This window comes from Thermobia domestica, chromosome 6 (genome assembly GCF_964235325.1).
Source record: "Thermobia domestica chromosome 6, izTheDome1.hap1.1, whole genome shotgun sequence".
Taxonomy (NCBI): Eukaryota; Metazoa; Arthropoda; class Insecta; order Zygentoma; family Lepismatidae; genus Thermobia; species Thermobia domestica.
This window is the reverse complement of record NC_137459.1, coordinates 141,213,611-141,237,351: the sequence shown is the minus strand read 5'-3', so window position 1 is coordinate 141,237,351 and position 23,741 is coordinate 141,213,611.

Genomic DNA, 23,741 nt, shown 5'->3' with positions numbered 1-23,741 from the left:
ACTACTTAAACACCCTAAGTACAAGGGCAAGAACTCAGTCTATTACCTGCTTTTTAACATCCTAGATCAGCGTTTCCTAACCTTTTTCAACTTGCGGCACACTACGGATGTAACTTGAATTCTCGCGGCGCACTCATAGATATTATTATTTGTAAATATAAAACTAGTATTTTTTCTTCGATTATTGATCTCCTTCTCACAGAGAAGAAAGCTCAATCACTGTTTTTTTCCCCGTGGTAAATTATTATGCTTATTTTTCATTCTAATTTAAAAATATAAAACAATTGCAATGAAATATTGGACTCAGGTTTTTAAAACTAAGCTTTCTTGTTCGAAAACTGTATCCAACCTTTCACTAAGAAGTAAGATCACTAAATAACGAACGAACAAACAAATCTTTTTTACTTTTAAAATACAAATGTATTTAATTTGTCGAAAGGATTGAATGTTATTTTAAATTTTCAAGTTACAAAATAGTCTGCAACAATAAAGAAGCAATAATAGTCACAACAATGATAACCAATATATATTTTCAACATTAAAAATGTACAGAAAAGTAACACGGTATGAAACTTAAAGTTGTAGATTCATAGTAGAGGTTCATAGTAATGTGAAATAAAAATATACATTTTTTCTTCGTCTTGCAATTTGATTGCTATAGAATTAATAATTTGCTTCCACTTCCTCGCGGCACACTAGCGGCCCATTCACGGCACACCAGTGTGCCGCGGCGCACCGGTTGGGAAACGCTGTCCTAGATAGTCAATGAATAATTTCTGAAAGTATGGCGTTTCTCGTCCTTCCCTAAATGGGAAGTACGGCTCCTTAACTATAACCCTCATCTGTAAGGCAGTGTAAGCAACAAAAAATTAAAAAAAAAAAAAAAAACGCACACTGGATGTTTGCGCAACTGAGGATCAAAACATCCTCAATGGAGTATGAGAAATCGTAAACGTCAATCAAAGTGTGTTTTTGCTTATTCATTACTTCGTTAATAGTTAATTCCTTCTAGAAATAGTGAAACAATACTATGAAGAAACACTAATTAAACTAATAACTATTACGTTGTGTTTCTTACCATACCGTTTTTACCAGCCATAGAATTTGAACCTAGTACTATACTGCATTAGTCAGGCCGGAACGAAGGGTGAAATTCAAACGCCTGGCACTCGTAGTTGTTGAAGCTGTGTTGTAGTTACGCGGCCTGCGTTGGTACTCCTCAACATAAATACGTCACTGCCCAAAACCAGGAAACATCACAGACAGAAGACAGGGGCACAATCAGTGCCTGACACTTCACGAACTCAAACCCGCCAAGACTCAACAAAACATGGCCTTCAATTACGTTCTACAGTAGAAACCAAACCAATGCTAAGGCACAAACTTACCAACTTCCTATATGAAAACACAAGAAAAAAAAAATTCAAACCTTTTGGTTCCAAAGTGATGCCATAACAATAATACTAAAAAGGTTTTAATTCTCAGTAACCCAAACATTAATTAACTAGGAAACATAACAAGCAAAAATAAATAAATAGAAATCAAATCAAATTAAATTTAAAAAATAAAAACCTGACAAGTAAGCTCTCCCTGACTACTTTTTTTTTTTAAATTTCAGTGAGGCTGTAAAATATATCAATATCTTCGTCAAATATATATATTTCAATGTAAACAAGTTCTTTAAACAAAAGAAAGCTCTGTAGTAGAGCGCTTACCTCTGACCTGTTAGGTCCCTGGTTCGATTCCTGCTCCCGACAAATAGCCTTTTGGTGAACACTGTAGGTGTGGTTATTCTTAAGACTTTCCAGTTTCCTTACATTTTCTTGATTCCACCATTATCATGTATCTCATCGTCACCTTCTCACTTACGTTTATGTACAATCATGGGGCGTTAAACTAAAAGTAAAAAAAAAATGCAAATATCCTAATAAAAATGAGTTTTCTAGACTACACAAGTGGCCCCGCGTAGCGTAGTTGCTAACGCTCTCGCCTTCGGTGCGAACGGTCCCGGGTTCGATCCCGTTGGGGATCGATTTCCTCAGTCGAAAAAGTATCAAAAGATTTTAAGTCCAGCCATCCTGAATGAGATTTCCTTGGGTTTTCCTCATTCACAGCAGGAAAATGCCGGAGTGGTACCTAACATATAGGTCCCAGGCCGTTTTCTTCCTTCCCCAATCCTTTATTCCCTTCCTTTACCCGGATAGTGTGCTCATCGAGGGACGTCATCCCTCATATGTGACGGGCTAACAAGGCCATTGATGCCGAAAGCCCAGAGACCTAAAGCCTAAATTTTCACTACACAAGGGAATTTTCGCGCTGAAAACGGTTTCTTAGCAATTATGTTAAGCAGTCCTGTAGTAACTCTGCACCACGTAATAAATCGTCACATATAAAACGGAATGAATAAACACATAACATTCATTTTGCTCCCTTGTAACGTAAAATGTTTCAAAACATTAATATTCAAAGATTTCTCAAAATTCAGATTCACCCATTCCATTCTCCTCAATCATTAACGAGTTGTAGTCATAAACTATATTACTTACTTAGTACTATACTAAAGCAAGTTACACTAAAAGAATATATAATTAATGGAATATTTAACTAAAGTAATAGTTAACTAGTGCACTTACCCAGGTTTTGTTTCCTTCCTCTCTTCTTTTCCGATTGTAACAACCTCGTTTCGCAAGCAAAAGACGCTAGTTCAATGACGTCAGCCATGGCGAAAGAAAGAGTGTCTATAGGCGGTCTGGATCTCACGTACAGATGGACGTATATAACGTATAACTGAAGTACTTAACATACGTATATGTATGTAAAATACAGAAGATTGTTAGCTGTCAGACATCCTGCAGCGAAATGATGTAATATCTAAGCGGGTAAAAGGCAGCACCTGTGTAGTATATGGATAAAGTACGCTCCGTACAGATTTCCTTAGTAAACATAACGAATCCTTGTATTTGTACAATATACCGCTGTCCGGATAATGGATTTTTCTCAGTGTAGAGTTGAACGGCATTCACCAGGTTGTGGCATATGCTGATGATGCAAATTTAATAGGGGATGATAGGAGAACAGTAGAAATAAATGCAGAGATCTTATTAAACGCTTGCAGGGACATGGGTTTAGAAGTAAATGCAGAGAAAACTAAATACATGGAAGTGCGTCGGGACCGTAATACGGCAAATTGTGGAGGCGTTATAATATTAAATAATGCTTTTGATAAAGTAGATACTTTCAAATATTTAGGATCAATATTAACAGACGAAAATCATATTCACGAAGAAATTAAATGTCGACTAAAAGCAGGGAATTCGTGTTACTATTCGGTTCAAAATCTCTTGTCGTCGCGAATTCTGTCGAGGAATTTGAAGCTTAAAATATATAAAACGATAATCATGCCTGTTGTTCTGTATGGTTGTGAAACATGGTCGCTTACTCTGAGGGAAGAACATAGACTGAAAGTATTTGAGAACAGGATCCTGAGAAGAATATTCGGACCCAAGAGGAACGAGAATGGGGAATGGCGGAAGCTTCATAACGAGGAACTACATAGTTTATACAGTTTACCCAACATTGTTAGGGTCGTCAAGTCTAGGAGGCTTAGGTGGGCAGGTCATGTAGCTAGAATGGAAGAAAGTAGAAACGCTTTCGAATTCTTGACTGGTAGACCCATAGGAAAACGACCATTAGGAAGACCTAGGCGCAGATGGGAGGACAATATTAAGATTGATCTCGCAGAGATAGGAATACAAAGTAGAAACTGGATGCAATTAGCTAAGGATAGAAGTCAGTGGAGAGCTTTTGTGAACGCGGCACTGAACCTCCGGGTTCCATAGGCCATAGAGTTAGTTTTTAGTTAGTTATATATATATATATATATATATATATATATATATATATATATATATATATATATATATATGCATTGTTGAATACTTAGCAACTGGCACCTTAAATATGTTTTACTTTGTTATTCTTTCTTCGCCAGTGCCAGCCTCTTTAGTAAGTCGGTCTGTCGTGTTCGAACCTAGTTGTTGACTACGGGGTTCACAGGTTCGAGCTCTGCGTTGCTGTCTTTCATAATGTAAATTTGTATTTTTGATGCATGAGAATGGCTCATATCACTGTTTTAGGGTTTGTTCTAAGCACATTTTCGTTCGGCTCTGAGCGACAGAGGTATCGTTCATTATGCGACAAAGAATGGATCGGTGACATGCGAAGCTGTAGAGGGTGCGGCGTATGGTATACGACGAATGCATTTGCTTGGTCAACACCGATTATGAAGAATTAATCTGCTAAAGTTTTACCAAGTATAAACATTGTTGAAACTTAGTGTGAAATTTGTTTCCAACGGTGGTTTGTTTATTATGTGCCCAAGCTTATTCTTTAAAAATCAGTTAGTTGCATCGACATAACTAACGACTGCATAACACAAGGCAAATTACCTTTATCCTTAATATTTCATATCCATATTGTTGATAAATATCATTTTATTATTAGTATTTGAAGTGCTGTAAAAATGTTAGGTGTTAATTGAGTTCCAGTGGTCTCTCAGGTCGTAAAATTTTACTTTTCACACGGTGGACCTTATTTACCTTCCACGTGGGTAATAAGGCCATTTCGTGTGTTTCTCTTTCAATACGTTTTTCATACATTTAGCTCAATGTATGAGTTAAAATTAATATGCTGTAAGGCAGAAAAACATTGGCAAATAAAATACATATATTTTTTTATATATTTCATCATATGTACTTAAGTAATAAAGCATTTATACTTAGGTGGGCTTTATTTGCTGCAAGTACCTTAATTCTTTGTAAGCGCTTAAAAGAGACATTATCGAAAGTAGAATTTATTGATGAAATAGTTATGATGCTAATGCAAAGGAAATAAAATTATATAGCGTTGATACAGATATATGCACCTACTAATTCACATACAAGCGAAACAACAGAGGAAATATATGACAAACTATAAGAAGTTATAGACAATAAGAATAAGGGTGCATGTATAATTGTAATGAAATATCTCAATTCAGATGTGGGAGAAGGACAAGAAGTCAGTGTCGTAAGCAAATATAATTTAGGCGAAAGAGATGAAAGGGAAGAAGAAGTAGTACACTTCTGCAGACATAATTCACTACTAATTGGAAGCACTTGTTTCAATCAGCACAGAATGAGAATATATACATGAAAATCCTTAATATGCAACAGAGTATTTCAAATATAATATATTACGATTTAGGGTAAATATCGGAATAGCCTGAAGAAATATAAGACCTTTCCTGCTAATAACATTTTATCTGAGTATAACCTTGTGCTGGCCGAAGTGGATATTCAACTAAAAAGTGCAGCCAGAAGACTGTAGTAGACAACAAGAATCTGAATAGAGGAAAGTTGAAAAGCGAGGAAGTAAGATATATAATCGTACAAAAAGTCGAACAAAAAATATTCAAAAGTGGAAATAGTGCGTACAAGGATCACCAAACGGTGACAACATATTAATCTTTATATATAACAGGCTACATAAGGAGTAGTAGGTCAACGCGAACCCAAACTGTTACGAAATCATGCGTTACAGAACATATGCTTCCAAAAATGAGAGAGAGGATGGCCTGGAAGTAGGTAATATGGAAGAGGACATAAATATGTACAGGAAGTTGAACAGTGAGTTACGAGGGAAACATAAATAGTACAGAGAGAATAGTTTTACGAACTGAAATGTGCGAACATAATAATTACTAGAAGTTGGGAAATATGTGAAATGTACATGAAGATGAGATACATGAAACACCGGATGAAACAAAGGGGAATTACGATGGTAGTAGAATATTATAATGGTAAGATAATCACCAAGAGGAATGAGGTTTTAGGAAGATAGAAATAATAGATTCAATACTTATATGAGATCAGGGATAGACGCGTGACCTAGATGTTGAAGAAGAAAATGAAGTAAACAACAATGGTAAAGGGTTTAAAATTATTCGAGATGAGTTTGAAAAAGTTATATATGAGATTACGAGTACAAAGGCATTCTGAGTAGATAAAAAAAATCGAATTCATTAACCGATGTGAAACAAGAGCAGTAAAGAATTATTCCGATTCTACAATGAAATCCATGAAATCTGAAGCGACCAACACATTTCCTGGTAACGATAATGATGCAATTAACTAGGAAATCCAATCCAGATAAATGTGTGAACTATATAACTATTAGTCTTATATCGCATCCATAAAAACATATTCTCAGAAAACTGAACAGAAGGTTGTGTGTAAGAACAAACGAATATGGTGAGGAGGAAGAGTTATGGATTAGGAGAGGCAAGGACACATCAGATGTAAATGACTTATTAAGATTTGGATCATCCTCAGAAAAAATGTTGCTGCAACTGTAGCTTTTAAGGATACCACTTATATGTCGTTAACACTCTGCAAATTAATATTTTGTTGATGTGTAATTCAAGTAATAATCGGCGCGTGCTGCGCTATAGAGATTGAACAAACGACGAGAGCACTGCTGTGGCTGTGCCTTCGTCAGTGAAAGTTATGGATTAACCTGATTGTGGCCTGTCGTCGACTGTACCTGCCTGTTCGAACTAAGTCAGCAACTGTGCCACTACAACGTGAGTAACTGAGTCACGAGTTGTCTTTCGTTGAAATCATGAGACACGCCACGAGCAACTCTACCACCTCACATCTTGGCGATCTCGATGTGATCATCTTGGCTGATGACATGGTTCACCACCTGGAAATAAGAGGATTTGAAGAGTTGCATGTGATTATAACTTCAATTTCAAAGTTGCTACTATTATTGTAAATCTCATTGTACTATTGAGTTTCCTTTAAAATTCTAGCCCTGTTTCATATATCACATGACTCCCTTGCTGTTTAAACTTTTTGAGCGAGATACAAAGTGGCGGACGAGATAGCGGACGTTCACCTGACACTCACCATACTTATTTATCCTTGCCTAACATATTCATATAATTTACAATTCCAACTATCTACACTCGTTTTTATTTTATATGGAGTGGTAAGATATTTTTGACTCATTCTGTACTTTCATTGAAATGTGTATCGAAATAACGAAATATGTACTTTCAATGAACACATTAGTTAAGTTTCGTTTAATTATATATATATATATATATATATATATATATATATATATATATATATATATATATATATATATATATATATATATATATATATATATATATATATATTCCTATCGTCACTCGAAAAATATAGCGATCGTAAAGAAAGAAAAAAAAGTAATCGAGATTTCAACGGATTTTACTCGTTTCATGGCCCTTACATATCCAAAAAGTGTTTTTTTTAATATATGCTAATATGTCCATCATGCCGTTCGCCCCGATGTAAATGTGTTAACTCGCGAACGGGTCGTACCGTTGAACGTTCCCACGTCAAATTTTAAACTTAAGATTTTATAAGATTTTCTGCGGGTGTTTTTCGATTTTTTCCCATCCCCAAAATTTCCGACTCCCTACTGAATGACAAAAATTTAAATTTGCTATTTTCTCGAAAATAGCTCTAAAGATTGTGTTTAAATTTCGTACATTAATATGTCATTAACAACCCAATATTGTGGTTAAGTGATTTATCTGGGAAAAATCAGAAGGGGTAAGACATTTTAGGCTGATTTTCTCAGAGAGAGAGAAAATATTAAAAAAAAAAGACTCAAGAGATTTTTTTCGTGTTTCATAAATACATATTTCGTTGGTAATCTGATAGTATGGCATCATTAATTTGTCCTGAAATCATTAACATAAAATGCTTAATTGTTGGGAATAAATATATTCCTGTTCATTTTCTCAAACGAGACTAAGGCGATTCTGTTCATATTTATAAATGCATATTTCATTTTCAATCTGACAATGTGACATAAGTCCTTTATTGCGTAAACAAAGGACACTTTACTCTTAGGTGAGTATGTTTTTCTTTGGAGATTTTCTACAAAAATGGCTCAAATAGTATCGTTCATAGTTCGAAAATACACATTTCATAAGTAACCTGACAATATGACATAAGTCATTTGTCCTGAAAATATACACAAGGGATAGTTTACTTTCTGGCGTGTTTCGATTTCAATTTATTAAATACTGGGTTAAGGCTTGTACCTTATCTTCCGCTCGATCTAATACATAGTTATAATGCCGACAATCTATATTATAAAAGAGAACGTACAAATCCTTTGTTCCCTCATCACGCTAATACGGCTGAACCAATTTCTTTTATTTTTGGGGGGTTATTAGGATTTGGACCCTAGATGGTTTTTATCATATCACTTTAATTTTTAATTACCAGTGTCTTGAGATAATTGACCATTCAAGTGTCCATAACGTACAAATCCTTTGTTAGTTCATCATAGGTAAAAATAAACGTATTTATATGCAACCCGCATGACCGTGTCACTCGGCAGGTTAACATAAATGACAGGCGCTATAATGTTAACATTTACTGCAATTTGAAAGCGAAAAAGTAAAAATTATCTAAGTAACAAAGTTTATTGCGTTCCGGGGTGACCGCAGCGAAGCGGGGTGAACGCTGCTAGTAACAAATATAAATAAAACAGGAAAAATACCTAGTACGGCAAGGACATTGAACAGAGAACACATTTAAAATAAAACATTTACAAATACAATGCAAAAAGTAATAAAAGTAATGACCATACGCGACAAAATACACAACGAAATAGTTATTGTTTTAGTTACTTGTATTAGTAAGTCTGAAAAAAAGGAGTAATTTTTGAGTATTTTTTTTTTTTAATGGCTATCGATGATGATTTTCGAATATCTTATGGAACGTCATTCTACAATTTTAACACAGCTGCGACAGTGACTTAATTTGATACAGCACAAGATTTATGCCTCGACATAGAAAGTAAAGGCATTTTGTTACTCCCAGTGTTGCATTGATGAGATTCGTGCCCACATTGACAACGCGAAAATAGTTTTTTTTTTTGTTTTTTTCTTTCATTTTTTTTCTTTTTATTTTTCTTTCTTTTATTTTTTCTACTTATTAATACCTTAAATGAAGTTATAAGTACTGCGTCGTACATTCAGTTTCTATTACTTCAGCTTTCCAAAGTAGCTAGTTAATTGATCCGAATATCTCAAGTTAAATATATAGCGGACGCAAGCATTTTGAATTTTTTGCAATCTATTCGATGGATGGTCGCACAAATCTAAATAGACCGTATTCTAGTATTTTATTCTGGAGAGCACTAAGCTTTGCACTGGCATATTTTTATAGCGATTAGTAGAGTTTCTTCTTTTCAATTTAATTAGGGAACGAAAAGAGGCGAAAGCTTCTCTGCATATATAGTTAACTTGACTTTCCCAGTTCAAATGTTTAAAAAAAAAAATAAAAAAAAAACTTTTTTTTTTACATTATCAACAACAGATATTACTATGTTATTTACGTATATGTTTGGGATATCATTGAGGTATGTTTATGACAAAATTCTGTTGGATCCAATTAAAATAGCATAATAATTATTCGGGTAACTTTAGATTCCGAGTGGGTTTTCTTTCGACGATATATTGATGTTCTGCAGGTCACAATTTAATTTTGATAATGCTTCTAGAATATTTGAAGCATTTACTGACAAGGGAACATCTTATATTGATAGTATCATTGCCCAATCAAACAATCCACAATCGATAATGGAGTGAGAAATCCAAATTTTTACTAGTCGACACCCATAAACACAGGAGATACAGAGGAAAGGAGGATCTAGAATCATGTGAAGATAGCAGTGCAAAAGATACACTGACACAGAAAGAACTTCAAGATGATTAAAGTAATCAAAATGACATTTATACAACAGTATATTAATCAAACATTTTACCCACAGACATGCTTAATAACATCGTATGTAATGCAGTGTTGCCAACTGAGCACAAAATGAAGTTTTGTTAAATGGCACGGGACATAAATTATTACATCTAGCAAATGACTAGGAGTTGAACCATACTTGTGAAGTCTTGATACAGTGTTGCCAACGTTTTAAGATAGGCCTATATAAATGCATGTATGAATCTAGGATGTAGAAGAGTACATACAGTATACGATTCAAATTAATTGAAATCAAAATATGAGACCGTAAACAGTAATATATTCACTGAAGTACAAAAATAACTCACGAAGCACAATGTCAAAGCATTTTTGCTAAAGGAAAATGTCAGAATAGTACCAACACATAGCACACAAGCTGAAATGATGCATGCCCTTGGATGACCAAATGGTCCGCAAACGTTTGCAACACTGTACATCAAGACTTCAGAGGTAAGATTCTGCTCATAATTAGATTTGCTAGATGTTATATTTTTTGTTCCGTGCTTTTTAACAAAACTTCATTTTGTGCTCAGTTGGCAACACTGGATTACACATAACGTTATTGAGCATGTCTGTGGGTACAATGTTTGCTTAATATACTGTTGTGTAAATGCTATTTTGATTACTTTAATCATTTTGAAGTTATTTTTGCGTCAGTGTGTATTTTGCATTCCTACCTTCGCATGATTCTAGATTTTTCTTTCCTCTTTATCTCCTGTGTTTCTGGGTGTCGGCCACTAAAAATTTGGATTTCTCACTTTTCTTCACTCCTCTACCGATTGCGCATTGATCGATTGGGCAATGCTACTACTATCAATATAAGATGTTCCCTTGTGAGACATACTGAGTCAGTTTACATGTCAACAACTAATATGCAAATTTTAAAATATTTAAGAGTTGTGGGTCGCATAAACAACTATACGAAACTATTTACATATGTTTAGTCTTTATAATAACTAAAATACAGATCAGTTTGCCAGTCAGGCTAATTTCCAATAGTTCACAGTCATGCTAATTGTTGTTACTAGCTGTGCTCCATGCTACCTAACGTCAAGATATGTCACTAGCATGCAGATAATTTGCAGATGAGTCGAAGGCTTGTTGAACAACTGTTTATTTTAAAATATAAAATTAATTGAAACAACTACTGAGCGTGTAAATTAATCCTTGTAGGAATTTTTAGGTAGTCGATGTACAACTAACATTACATTTCATTCCTTACAATCATGCCATAAGTTGGCTCTTCCCTTTTCTGCTAAAGGGTTTATTCGGTTGCAATGATGTGAACAGACTTTAGGGAAGATAGCTAAAATTCATCTCTTATATAGAAAGTACTATGTAGATTCTATATTCCAAAAGCAAACGTCCAAAAATGGATGTAACCAAGTCAAAACAACACTAAGCATTAACATTAATGTCCTTAGAAAATCAATGAAAAACAAATAATTTCTCCACGTATCTGAGACTTCAAAAAAGGAAGATGGCTGAAATTCAGCTTAAATATAGAAGATACTATGTAAAGTATAGGCCTATATTCCAAAAACAATTTTTTTTTTTAAAAAAATGGATGAAACATAGTAAAAAAAAACACGAAACACTAACACTAATGCCAATGGAAAATCAATTTTAAACGTATAATTCACACATTTATCTCAAAAACCTAAAATGGGAAATGGCTGTAAGTCAGCTCAACTGTAGAATATACTCTGTAGAGTATACAAAGTATATTACGAAAGCAAATTGTCCTAAAATGGATGGAGCGTAGTATATAAAAGAAAAGAGGTAACATGAACACTAAATTGAACGGAAAATCAATGAAAAAATGAATTCGTCTACATATCTCAAAAACTGTAATAAAGTGATGGCTAATTTAAAGCTTATTGCAAAGACATAATGAAGAGCTTAAAAATGACGTATAGCACGTAAGATAAACATGGACACAACATTGCCAAAAGTCAAGCTGTTTAAATAAAATCAATAATAATTATAAAGTACATGCACCTTCTGCGAATTACTAAGGGCACCCCACCCAGAGGTTACGTGCTTCAAATATCTCACATCTGGATTAGGAATCTCCAGACTCGATTTAGCACACAACATGACATATGGTACTCGAGTTCAGCCACATTGCCATGAAGTGTTTCACCTGATCACGTGACACAGCCTGGTTCTTATGGCAAACTGGATAGGCCCTTATATTTACTTTGTTCTTGTTTCTGAAAATGCGTATTACTCATGAATCATTTTTTCGTTTTTATTTTAGGTAAGATGATCTACAATATACTTCAAATTAGATGTAAAATATATCTACAATGGTAAGTATTATAATGTTAAAATTATCTCAGAATTAAAACAATTACACAGAGAAAAATCCGTTCTCCGGACAGCGGTATATTGTACAAATATACGTTATCCTCTTGCTTACTACAGAAATCAGTACGGAGCACACGTTATCCATATGCTACATAGGCACTGCCCTTCGATGTTACATGATGCCGTTGCAGGATGTCTGACATGTAACGGTTTTCCGTAGTTCACATGCATATACTTATGTTACATTCCTCAGCTGTATGTTATATACGTATATTTGTATGTGAGATGCTGACCGTCTATATTGTTTCATATGGAAAGTACGTATTGATGGAACACTTATACAGAAAGTATTATAAAACATGCGTTTTCAGTTATACGTCTGCTGTACGTTAAGTCCAAAAACTACAGGAATTATGCATGTAACCTATCTTTTTAAGTATGTCACCTACAATTTTTTTTCTCAGTGTATAGCTCTATCTCTCTTTCTCTATATATACATACAGTATATAATGCGTTCATAATATAAATTATGCCTAGGTATACCATTTAATGGTCGATGAATTAATGTATTAACTACACATTGCATAATTAGGCTGATTTCATATACGACCTATAGTCGCATCTGTTGACAATATTGTTATATTGCGTACTATTTTTTTTCTTCTAAATTGCGTTATTGGTAAGTGCAGTTCCAAAATTAGTAGGAAGTCATTTCGAATTATGTCCTTAGTAGAGATCGAGTGTTTCAGCTATTAATTTCACTTATCTTTTCGTGGGCTATAGTATTCTAAGTTAAAGAATTGAGGTAGTGTGATATGTATCATAACCTAGTAGGCGAACATTTGGTTTTGATCAACGGTGGTGAAGGCATATTCGGATGACACGTTAAACTTGCTGTTTCCAACCGACGCGTGTAGCTCCCACAAAATCACGACTCGGAGAGTGTACGTTCTGGAAAGGAATGTTAAATTCCAAATTAAAACCAATTATATTATCTTCGTCTTTACTATTTTTTTTCTTTAAAATAATAAAGCAGTTCAGAAGGTCATATTCGGCAACCATACATAGGAAATACTAATTCTTCGGCTTTAAATAAATATGTCAATTGGTTAAAAGAAATGAATCCACGTTTTGGATTTAATTCAAATATTGGTAAGAATACACGGTTTTTCACAGAAAGGTCGCTGGCCATTTTTTTTTAAACAATACTATCAGTTTAATAAGATTATATATATCGGAGGAGTGATCAGAAAGTAAGATTTCAAACCCTGCAGTGAAACGTGTATTCAACCAATACAGCCAACAGATAGAACATAGATTATGTTTCTACATAGTCTGCATATTGGTTGAGGCACTTGTCGCATCGTGAGATGAGTTTGAAGAGTTCCTCCTGGTAAAAATCTTGTCCGTGCGTGTTCATGCACGTTGTCACGAACTGTTTCACCTCCTCGTTTGAACCGAAGTGGCGGCCTTCTAGGTGCTCCTTCAAATGTAGGAGCATGTGAAAATCGCTTGGAGCTAGGCCCGAGCTGTAGAAAGGGTGTGGATTACGTCCCAGCGAAACTGCTTTAACAGCATGGTGTTTTTTTCTGGGTTGTATGCTGGCGCGCGTTGCCGTGAAAGAAGATGACGCCCTCGGTGAGAAGTCCTGGTTGTTTCTTCCTGATTGCTTTGAGCAATCGTATCAAGGTCTCACAGTATCGGTCACCTGTCACTGTGAGCCACAGAAATCGAATAATTGAGATAAATACTACGCCAGACCAATTTTCCAAACGAGTCGCTATTTGTGTTTACCTACAATTGTGTTTACCTATCTGCAGAGTTGCCAACTCAATGTATTATAAATACAACACACACTCCTCATTTCTCTAGCCACACAATATCATAATTTGCGCAATTTCTGAAGCTAGTTTTCAAATGCAACTTATCGAATCGCGGATACTTATGCTAATTCTCGAACCAAACTATTGTAATAGACATTCATGCGATATTAGCCAATACTATTTTAAACAATGAATATTATCAAGTGAATATATATGTATATATATATATATATATATATATATATATATATATATATATATATATATATATATATATATATAATGTCACACAACATATCAGTACCTATGTGTGTGCAGCGTAAATCTGCTTACTGCGTAGCATTATAGAACAACGCATGTGAAAATGATTACGCGATTACTTGTGGACAGAGAAAAACAACAAATCTTTTGTTTTCTTATATACCAAACCTCTTGAACTGAGTATTATCAAAAATATAAACTCATAAAAAACGTAATCAATAGATTTACTTCCGTTCTGCAATCTATAATGATGTTGTCTGAGAAAAAGAACAAGAAAAAAAACTTTTTTCCCGAGATTTCTTCCCCTTCCAAGAAATAAGATTGTTCTTCCACTCGAATCAACTCAGTCAATCCTTGCTATGGATTCCACCATTCTCGATATTTCTGCCGACCTAGCAGAAAACCTTGTTACTTCGCAGAGGCTTATCCTTTTTTGAAGAACTCAACAACTATTTTTCTAAGAACGTGATTCAAATTTTAATTTCACATCCAGTTCGAACGATATGTGATATCTCTAGAATATGTTCTCTCAATCACACATTTAGAAAATTAAAAAAAAAAAAAATGTTACAAGCGTGGTGTTTGTTGAACGTTCGTACCGCTTCAAATGCATTGTATCTACTATACCTAAAACATATTATATTACATGCAAAACATTGCTAAATGTTAGACTATTGCAATATGTAAGTATTTTATGATGATTATTGACATACTTTAAATTCTCTAAAGTGTCGATAGTAAAGCATAATTGTGCTTTCTTGAGGTAGTAATATATAACGAACTCTAGTCTTTCAATTAAACTTACCAGAAACTTGCCTAGCAGATTAGGCTACTATGCCATAGAATGAATAGAGGTTACTACTCACGTAAATATGAATACTGGAATTAATTTTAGGGACTACAGGCATAAGTGACAGCAGAATACTTGAGAAAAGAGATTTTATTAAGAAAATACTTGACAAGTGATATCATAGTGAATATTGCTTGCAATATATATATATATATATATATATATATATATATATATATATATATATATATATATATATATATATATATATATATATATATATATATATATATATATATATATATATTAATGTATGTGTGTGTGTGTGTAAGGGTACCAATGCATAATACAAAAAAATGGATCTACATTAGTACCTTTGAATCCAAAATCTGATTTTAAGAAAAAAATGACCAATTCTTTAATTTATTTTAATTTATTTTTTATCAGTACAGAAGCGTGAAGTTTGGAGTTTGACTGTAGTATTTTTCTGACAACTTATCCATTTTGAGAATAAATATATTTAGTATTAATTTGAGAAGGAATTATTAATTATATATTATTTTATTTTATCATTATGTTTCATTATTTCAGTAGAAAGGTTACATTGAATATGTAATATGTGTTTATTTTTGTCTGATAAGGTGCCATATTTTTGCCGTTAGACTGTTCATGGCAGAGAAGTAAGCATTATTATTATTATTATTATTATTATTATTATTATTATTATTATTATATTATTATTATTATTATTATTATTATTATTATTATTATTTGAATAGAACATAACATTCGTATGCATTATAACATTATAGTAACTGCTAATACTCAGAATAAGTATGTTATAATTTAAATTCAGAAAGAGGCTCATTTATGAATGTTTTCCCTAAATTTGCTATAGTATATTTTATTATTAAATTTGAATATTAAAACCATTTCTTGATAGCACACAACTGTGCAATGCTAGAGTATTTTTATTGACTAATTCCGGACTAGTTTCATTAAAAGAAATATGGAATTTCTACATATGATTTTGTTCTTGGTTTGCACTACTCTCAGTGCTGCTGTTCGCATCGGAGACATCGTTGGTATTCTATGTACAGCGACAGGACGTGCTCCATTAGTCCAGTTGCTGTAGGTCCATCAATCAATCTTCCCGACCATCAGGAAGCTTCACTCACAACTTGCATTTTAATGTTGTTTACGGGACTTGAAAAAGCAATTAACAAGCTTTGAAACAATGTCCTTATAATTCAATTACCTTAGAACACATTTTGGAATTTAACCGATCGTTGGGATTTGCCACAAGTATTGTATGCTTTACAAAAACAATATCAACATTTCTATTATTTGTAATATAAACAAAGGTAAATAACCAGCGGATATTTATCTTAGAATATGAAAGCTGTTTTCTTCCTTTCTTTTTTGTGAAAGTGGATAATGGCATATAGATAGACGAAAAAGACATCACATAATATAATTCACGTATTTCAGGCGATCAATTCGTTTACGCCTCTATCCCTTATTGTGAATGATTGAGCATTTGATTGTGCTGAAGCCAGTAAACGTGAATATTTTTTTTCCATATTTTCGTGGATGGAAGTCGTGACGATACAACAGCGTTTGAAACACTGAAGCTTCAACGAGACATACAATTTTTTCCCTTTCTCCATGGATGAAGTTACATAATTGATATTTGTGAAAATGTTCGTGGAAATGTACTAATAGAAAATTATTAACTCCATTTTATATTATGAAATAATACGGTTTAAAATAAAAAGTGGTGTTACGTTAGAATCACGGATATTATTATTATTATTATTATTATTATTATTATTATTATTATTATTATTATTATTATTATTACAGCAACTTTATTGTTTGAAAGCATGGTTAAACGTTCCTTCTCAGGTTCGAGAATAGATAAAATGGGACCTACTAAGTTATTATGTGAAGTTGAATTTGACTTACTACACTGGTGTGTTGTCGTTTCTTTTGACTTTTGACTTACTACTCGCTGCTGCACCCGACAGTGATGATCTAGAAGTGCGGGAAATTTAGAGCAACTCAACTTTATGGATTTGATATCATAATTATTTGTTCACTATTAAATTGTCCTGACGTAATACTCATTATAGAATAATAATAAGAAACACAATAATGTTTTTAATATTTTTTTTATTTTGTTGCTACATTCCTGCGTGCTTTTCATTATGTAATAGTTGTTGGTTGCTGTTCTTGCAAAACTGACAAAGTACTTTAATGAGAGCTCAAAACATGCCACTAAAGTTATCGAGTATTTCTGAAACTTTTCTCAAATTTTGTGTGGTTCTGTAAATTTTAAGCCTAAGTTTGGAAGCCATGTATTGATGTGTGTTCTAATTATGCCTTGCATCCTAATACAATGTATTTGTAAAAACACAGAACGGACACACACACACACACACACACACACACACACATATATATATATATATATATATATATATATATATATATATATATATATATATATATATATATATATATATATTAGTTATTCCTAAAAAGAAAATAAACTCAGCAGGCCTTTGACATTTATCTACAACAGTGGCAACACTGATCCAGGTGAGACCAGGACCACAGTCAGTACTCTAAAGGTTACATGGATCTCCAAGAATGAAGATCAAGTTGTCTTTTAAGAGGATTGTTTCAATATTGAAAGATAGGTTGTTCCGTTGTAGTAGTATCTAGAAGGATGCAATATCTGAAGAAAGATAAAGGAGCGAGAAAGTCGTTAACAAGTCCCGTACACATTTCTCGTAACAACTTCCACGTAAATCATCGTTATTATCTAGTAGGATGAGAAACAGTTTTCGTGTAATTATTATCGATGAGTGTACGTGGAAAATGGGCAAGAACCGTTCTGGAAGATAGTGAGAAGTAGGGATTAGATGAAGTCTTTCGAGTTAAGATCTTCAGACTTCCTTCCAAAACGGCGATTTTCTCAACAGAACTCCATCTACCGTTACGAACTGATTCACCTTATTTCCTACCTTTATTTACATAATGATCTCGGTTCTCGCGCTTTTCTTCCTAAATAAAGTAGGGTCATTTTAAGACAAACTGACACTCGTAACATTTTGCAATTTTCTCGAGTGTTTGCCCATTCACCCTTCATTGTTTCTTAGTATGTGTGTGCGTATTTGAACGCCTAAGAAAGTTGATGAGTGAGGAAGGGACGTGAAATTGAGTTAAAGAATAAAGTTGCTGTGCATCTTGAATTGATGGTGCTCGCTGGATATGAGTTTCTTCTCCAGGAACGATAATGTTTTTTTTTTATCTCTCTCTCTCTCTCTCCCTCTCTCTCTCTCTCTCTCTCTTTCTATCTAAAGAAGTTAAAAATCTACATCCAAGATTAATTTGAATCAAGGATAAGAACCATATTTAAGTAGGTAAGAATCTAGCTTTTCTTCATTAACTATAAAACTGAAACTAAGGGTTCAAAAGTTGCTAGTACTCCTTATTTTGAATGGAATCTGGTTAAACACGAATAGAAAACTCATAAATATTGCGAACCATGCTATGTGTGATACATCAGTTTCGTTTGATGTGGGTGAAGAATACATCAATGTCCCTTATTTAACCACCAGGAAAATATTTAATAGGTTTGAAGTTTGGACAACGTAGTTATGCTGATCATGTAAACCTTTGTGTTACGTTATGTATATATTTTAATAGACTGGGCAATGGTCAATTTCAGTTGGTTGTTTTCACCTAGTTTCTTGAGTTTAAAACAGTTATTCACTTTTCAATGCATATATGAGTTTATTAAACCATAAGTGCGAATATATCATTTCTGTGTACACTGGGGGAATTTGTAATTCGACATTGGATTTAAGCATATCTGCTTAGAATAATAAATCTACTATTGACAACGCCTCTTCTATTCAGTTGACCTTTTCTTTCCTCCCCCTTTTAGCCGTCACAAAAGCCAAGCACAAGCTTCGAACGCGAACAAACAAAATATCAAGAAGTGAAGAGTGTTTTAAAGCAAAATTATTTGTTAGAAATATTTGTCACTGACATTACGAATGTATGAAACCTTTTCAAGTAATATGATAAATAAAAGTATCCATTAATACACAAAATTAAGATCAGTTACCCAATAAATTTCTGCGCTACTTACTGCTTGTGTAGAACTTTATATAATGTTCCCAGGCAGGAACTGTCTTTGAGCATACTAAAAAACAAAGTCGACACATACGAAAAGTACGTCTTACTTTGTGGTCAAGTATAACTTATGCTTTATATGCATGTGCTCCCAGATTTGACTCTGTGTTTGGAGATCGTTGGTAGATTGGAATTGAAGCTTTTTTTTTTCTTACATAATCCAATTCGTGAAGCCATCACATTGCACTCCATTTACCCATAATAAATATCACGGATCGAAACTTAACGCCTTAAGTCATGAGTGTATTAGTGCTAGTTCTAGTGTTGTGGTTTGAGTTTATAACACTATATAACCTAACAGCAGTATCAAAAGCAAACTTTGAACTACATACTTCGACTATCCCACCAGTAAATATTTACAAATGCAATGTCGTGAATTTGAGTTCCATAGCACTACGGACAACATAAGTATTATAATAAGCAAATAGCGCTACACTTTACATGCATATACATTTCGCCAATCAAAGAGGGAATAGCATCAGGTCAAGAACCATTGCATTTTCTATTCAACGGTTAACAAATATTGCAATCCGATTGATCATTGATTGACGGATTCAGCAATAAAATTCAGTACTTTATTTGTTAAGGAAAGCCTTTGTGCTACCGTAATTATCCTAGCTATACGTCAATTTTTCGCATACCTGTAAGTTTTTTTTTTCACTCAATATTATTTAGTTACCTTTTTGCCTCATCTGGTCTGGATTTAGGAGGAAATTGGTTCACATTTTTTTTTTTTTCGCAAAGAATGTGATACAAAATAATGATCCTACATTCGATACAAACTTACAAGATGATTAACAACGAGGTCGCAACTCATACATTTACTTTTAATTACCTTCCAAAGAAAGCGATTTCAATTGTCACTGGTAGCAACTGCTATACATTAGACCAAGCACCTAAATATGTCAACAACACTTGTTTAATAATGTGTTCTTATTATTCATCGTATAACAGAACACTATATAATAATATAGTGTTAAAATATTTAGTAATTTGGTCATTTTTGTTTTATTAAAACAATTTGCCATTCATTATATAACACTTACGTCTTTAAAATTATTATTCTCATGTTCTAATAGATAGTGTATTAAATTGTTTTTTTCACAGTTAAATGAAGTTCACAGCTACTTAACTATTTGTTCTTTGATTCTTAAAATAAAGATCTCTTCCTCCAATAAGAGGCTTAGTATTTAGAACGTCTGCCATTAAGATCGTTGTGCTAATTCACTATGTCTAATCTTTCTTCGTCGCGAGTGCATTATCCTGGAAGAAAGAGATTTGGTCTCCAAGTTGATGAACTGCTAGTCTCTAAGCGTCCATGCGACGACATTTATTGAATGCTCTTTATAATAAGGGTCCTGATATTGAGCGGATAATGGTCTCTGGCGGACACAATGTATTTGAAGATGAGATGGAGCAGGTGCTGAGACAATGAGAAGCCTGATGATCCAAGTTTCAAAGCAAGCTCACAATAGCGTTTGAGAGACATCAACTTCACTAAGATGAGTTATGACAGAGGAAATCTCCATTCTAACGGTTGTAATTTGTCTGGGTTTTAATGCTTTTATTCACAGTTTATACGTCTGAACGTTATCAGCGTTTAATGGAAAGGAGTAATCACTTTTTCTCCAGGTTTAGGTTCTGAACTGTTTAAGCTGCTACTTAATTTCAGCGATAAGTGAAAAAAAAGTGTATCAACAAATTCCATTATAATAACAATATGTATAAATGATTGGATAGTATTCATCTGTTAAGGTAATGCTCGAATGTGACAATTCTAATTATCTGGAATGATGCAAGAAAATTATGTAAATTAGTTGAAACTGGAGAAACAACGATATATATATTATTAATGTATTACATAATGAAGCGTTTCTCATTGTGTTACCTGCATATCCATGAACTTCGCCAGATTCAATTTAAGGGATTAGCAATACGAATGTATGTTTAATTTCTACAGGTGGTAACATAAAATAGTTTGCATACAAAAATCTGTAGTTGTTGTGCAAATACTATTTGCCTTCTTTCCTTTTAGGACTAACACGTGTAAGTGTTCTTGATTGTGCTCTTTAATTTTCAATTTTGTAGTCATAAAATGACCAAAGCAAGGGAACGTTCCACCCAGTTGAAATAATTTTTTTCTAAGAATTTTTTTTTTCTGTTGTGACGACTTTTTAAAACATAATTTCAGTTCGATTGAAAATGCATACCTTATAGGGGAAATGGATTTTTTTTTTTTTACAAATAATGTTACAATAAACGTATTTTCGCTGTGTGAAAAAGGCCACACACACATTTATATTAACTGCTTGCAAGGATTTACCTTGTTTTAGACAATTTTTCTTCTGGAAAATATTTTGCATTTTTTTTTTTTTTTTTTAGAATTTTCGTGTAGTGACATAGCGGAACAATTCCGCTTTTATATAAATAATGCATGCTATTTCCATAGAAAATATCTCAAATTATGAAACTACAAAATAAATAATAAATAATTTAACGACACGTATTTGTGCTTTATAGATTAAATGGGAGGGATACTAATTTCAGGTGAAACATAGTGAAGAATGGACACAATGAAATGAGAATATGTCGCGAAACCGTGCAAATAAGGTGATGTCTGCATACTTTAAGTATGGGATTGAACCAGGGAACCTTTACGTAAGATTTAAGCAATACCGCTGAGTGCAAGGTTGACTTGTTGAGGTGTTTAATGGGATCGCAAATGTTAAGGCTATTTGCATTCTTTACGAAGGGGCCAGTGAGCGGCGCATGCTTCCAACAAAATGAATTATAACATAAAATAATATTAAAAAAAACAAATAAGTACTTATATATATATGATAGCAAATATCTGCTCTGTTTAATAAAATGTTTATTATTTTATATTCTTTATCGCTACGCTTAAATTGCAATGCGTATTCTAAGGGGAGTTCAAACATTTTCCATAAATCTGGGTTGGGTTCCCCGTGCGAAGATCAATGACTTTAGTTCAACTATTATACAAACATGAAACTTGTCTTATTGGTGAAGAAAAAAAAAACTTACCACCTACCTCGAACTGGGATTTAATTATAGGAATGCGTGTCTTCACTGTTCGCATTTTCCCGTTTTGCCTTATCATTCTTATCTCAGTAAATGTCAATCAATAATTAGTACTTGATGGTTTGTTATCGTAAGTACAATACAATAATTTTCATGTATTAATAGCACTGCTTGAGCAATTATAAGTGTAATTAAAATGTTAAACAGAAGGATACCGAGAAACTGGAAAGAAACAAGTTTCATTGAAAAAAATAGTAACAATGTAATGAATTGAAATCCAGGACATAAAATTAATGATCAGAAGACAGGTGTGGACTGTCGAAGTTTGGCCCACAATCAAAACTTTGACTCACGAATCCAATCATCATTGCTCACGAGTCCGGATTTTCGGCATTATACTGTAATTCACGGGAACAAAGTTATACATATTCAAAAGAAAAGTAAGAAAAGAAAAAAAAAGAAAGAAAAACGACATAAACCTAGTCCTACAAGTCCTGGTGTGCATAAGAGTCTGTTATCTGTACGTACAATTTACATGCAGATAATTATAACATGACATTGCACAGTCAGGGACGTGAGCAGGAATTCATTTCGAGGGAAGGGTGTCCAAATTCAATATGAGGACAAATTATATTAAAATTTGTAATATCGCACCTAAAGTTAGACAAAATTTTAGGTGTATCCTTGCTCTTGATTAAAACATATTTTCATTTTAATTATCTATATATTTGTAAGCATTCTGATAACGAAGGGGACAGGACCACAAATTGAGCAGAGGGTTGGCACTCAAAAAGAAGTGCTTGGAATCCTAACCTCAATATACTGTATATAGGCCAATTGAGTTACTAAAGCGGGAGCAATCAGGAAATGAAGCTTCAATGGTCATGCTTTTAGCACGACATGCTGCTAAACACCAGAAATATAAGTGGAGACAATTAACATTTGCTTGCTTACTTTGCAATGTAGACTAAGTAGTAAACAGATTTCTCTAATGCAATATTAACAAGGAACGTACATGAATGTTTCATTCAGGCATCCAAATCAAATCTAGTCCATTCGATAAACATAACAAAGATATATTCATGCACAGGAAAAAGTAGGTACCATGGACAACTGAGTAAGTCCCTGGGGCCCATTAACCCTGCTATTATAAAGAAAATCGTAGAATCGCAATGAAATAGGTATTGCACCAACACTGTTCATTGGAAAGTTATAATTTATAGTTCACTCTCTTTAGCATAAAACAAGCTTTCCAGAGATGCTATGTATTAGCATCCATAACGTACTTGAACAGGGAAAATCGGGATAATGTCAGGAAAATTTAATCTTAAAATTCCTCCCATCAACTTTGACCTCCCTCTGGAGTGGCCCCTGGTAAAAGCACATAATCCAAATGTATCTTAAAAAATACTACAGGGATTAGAAATTGGATGTACCAAG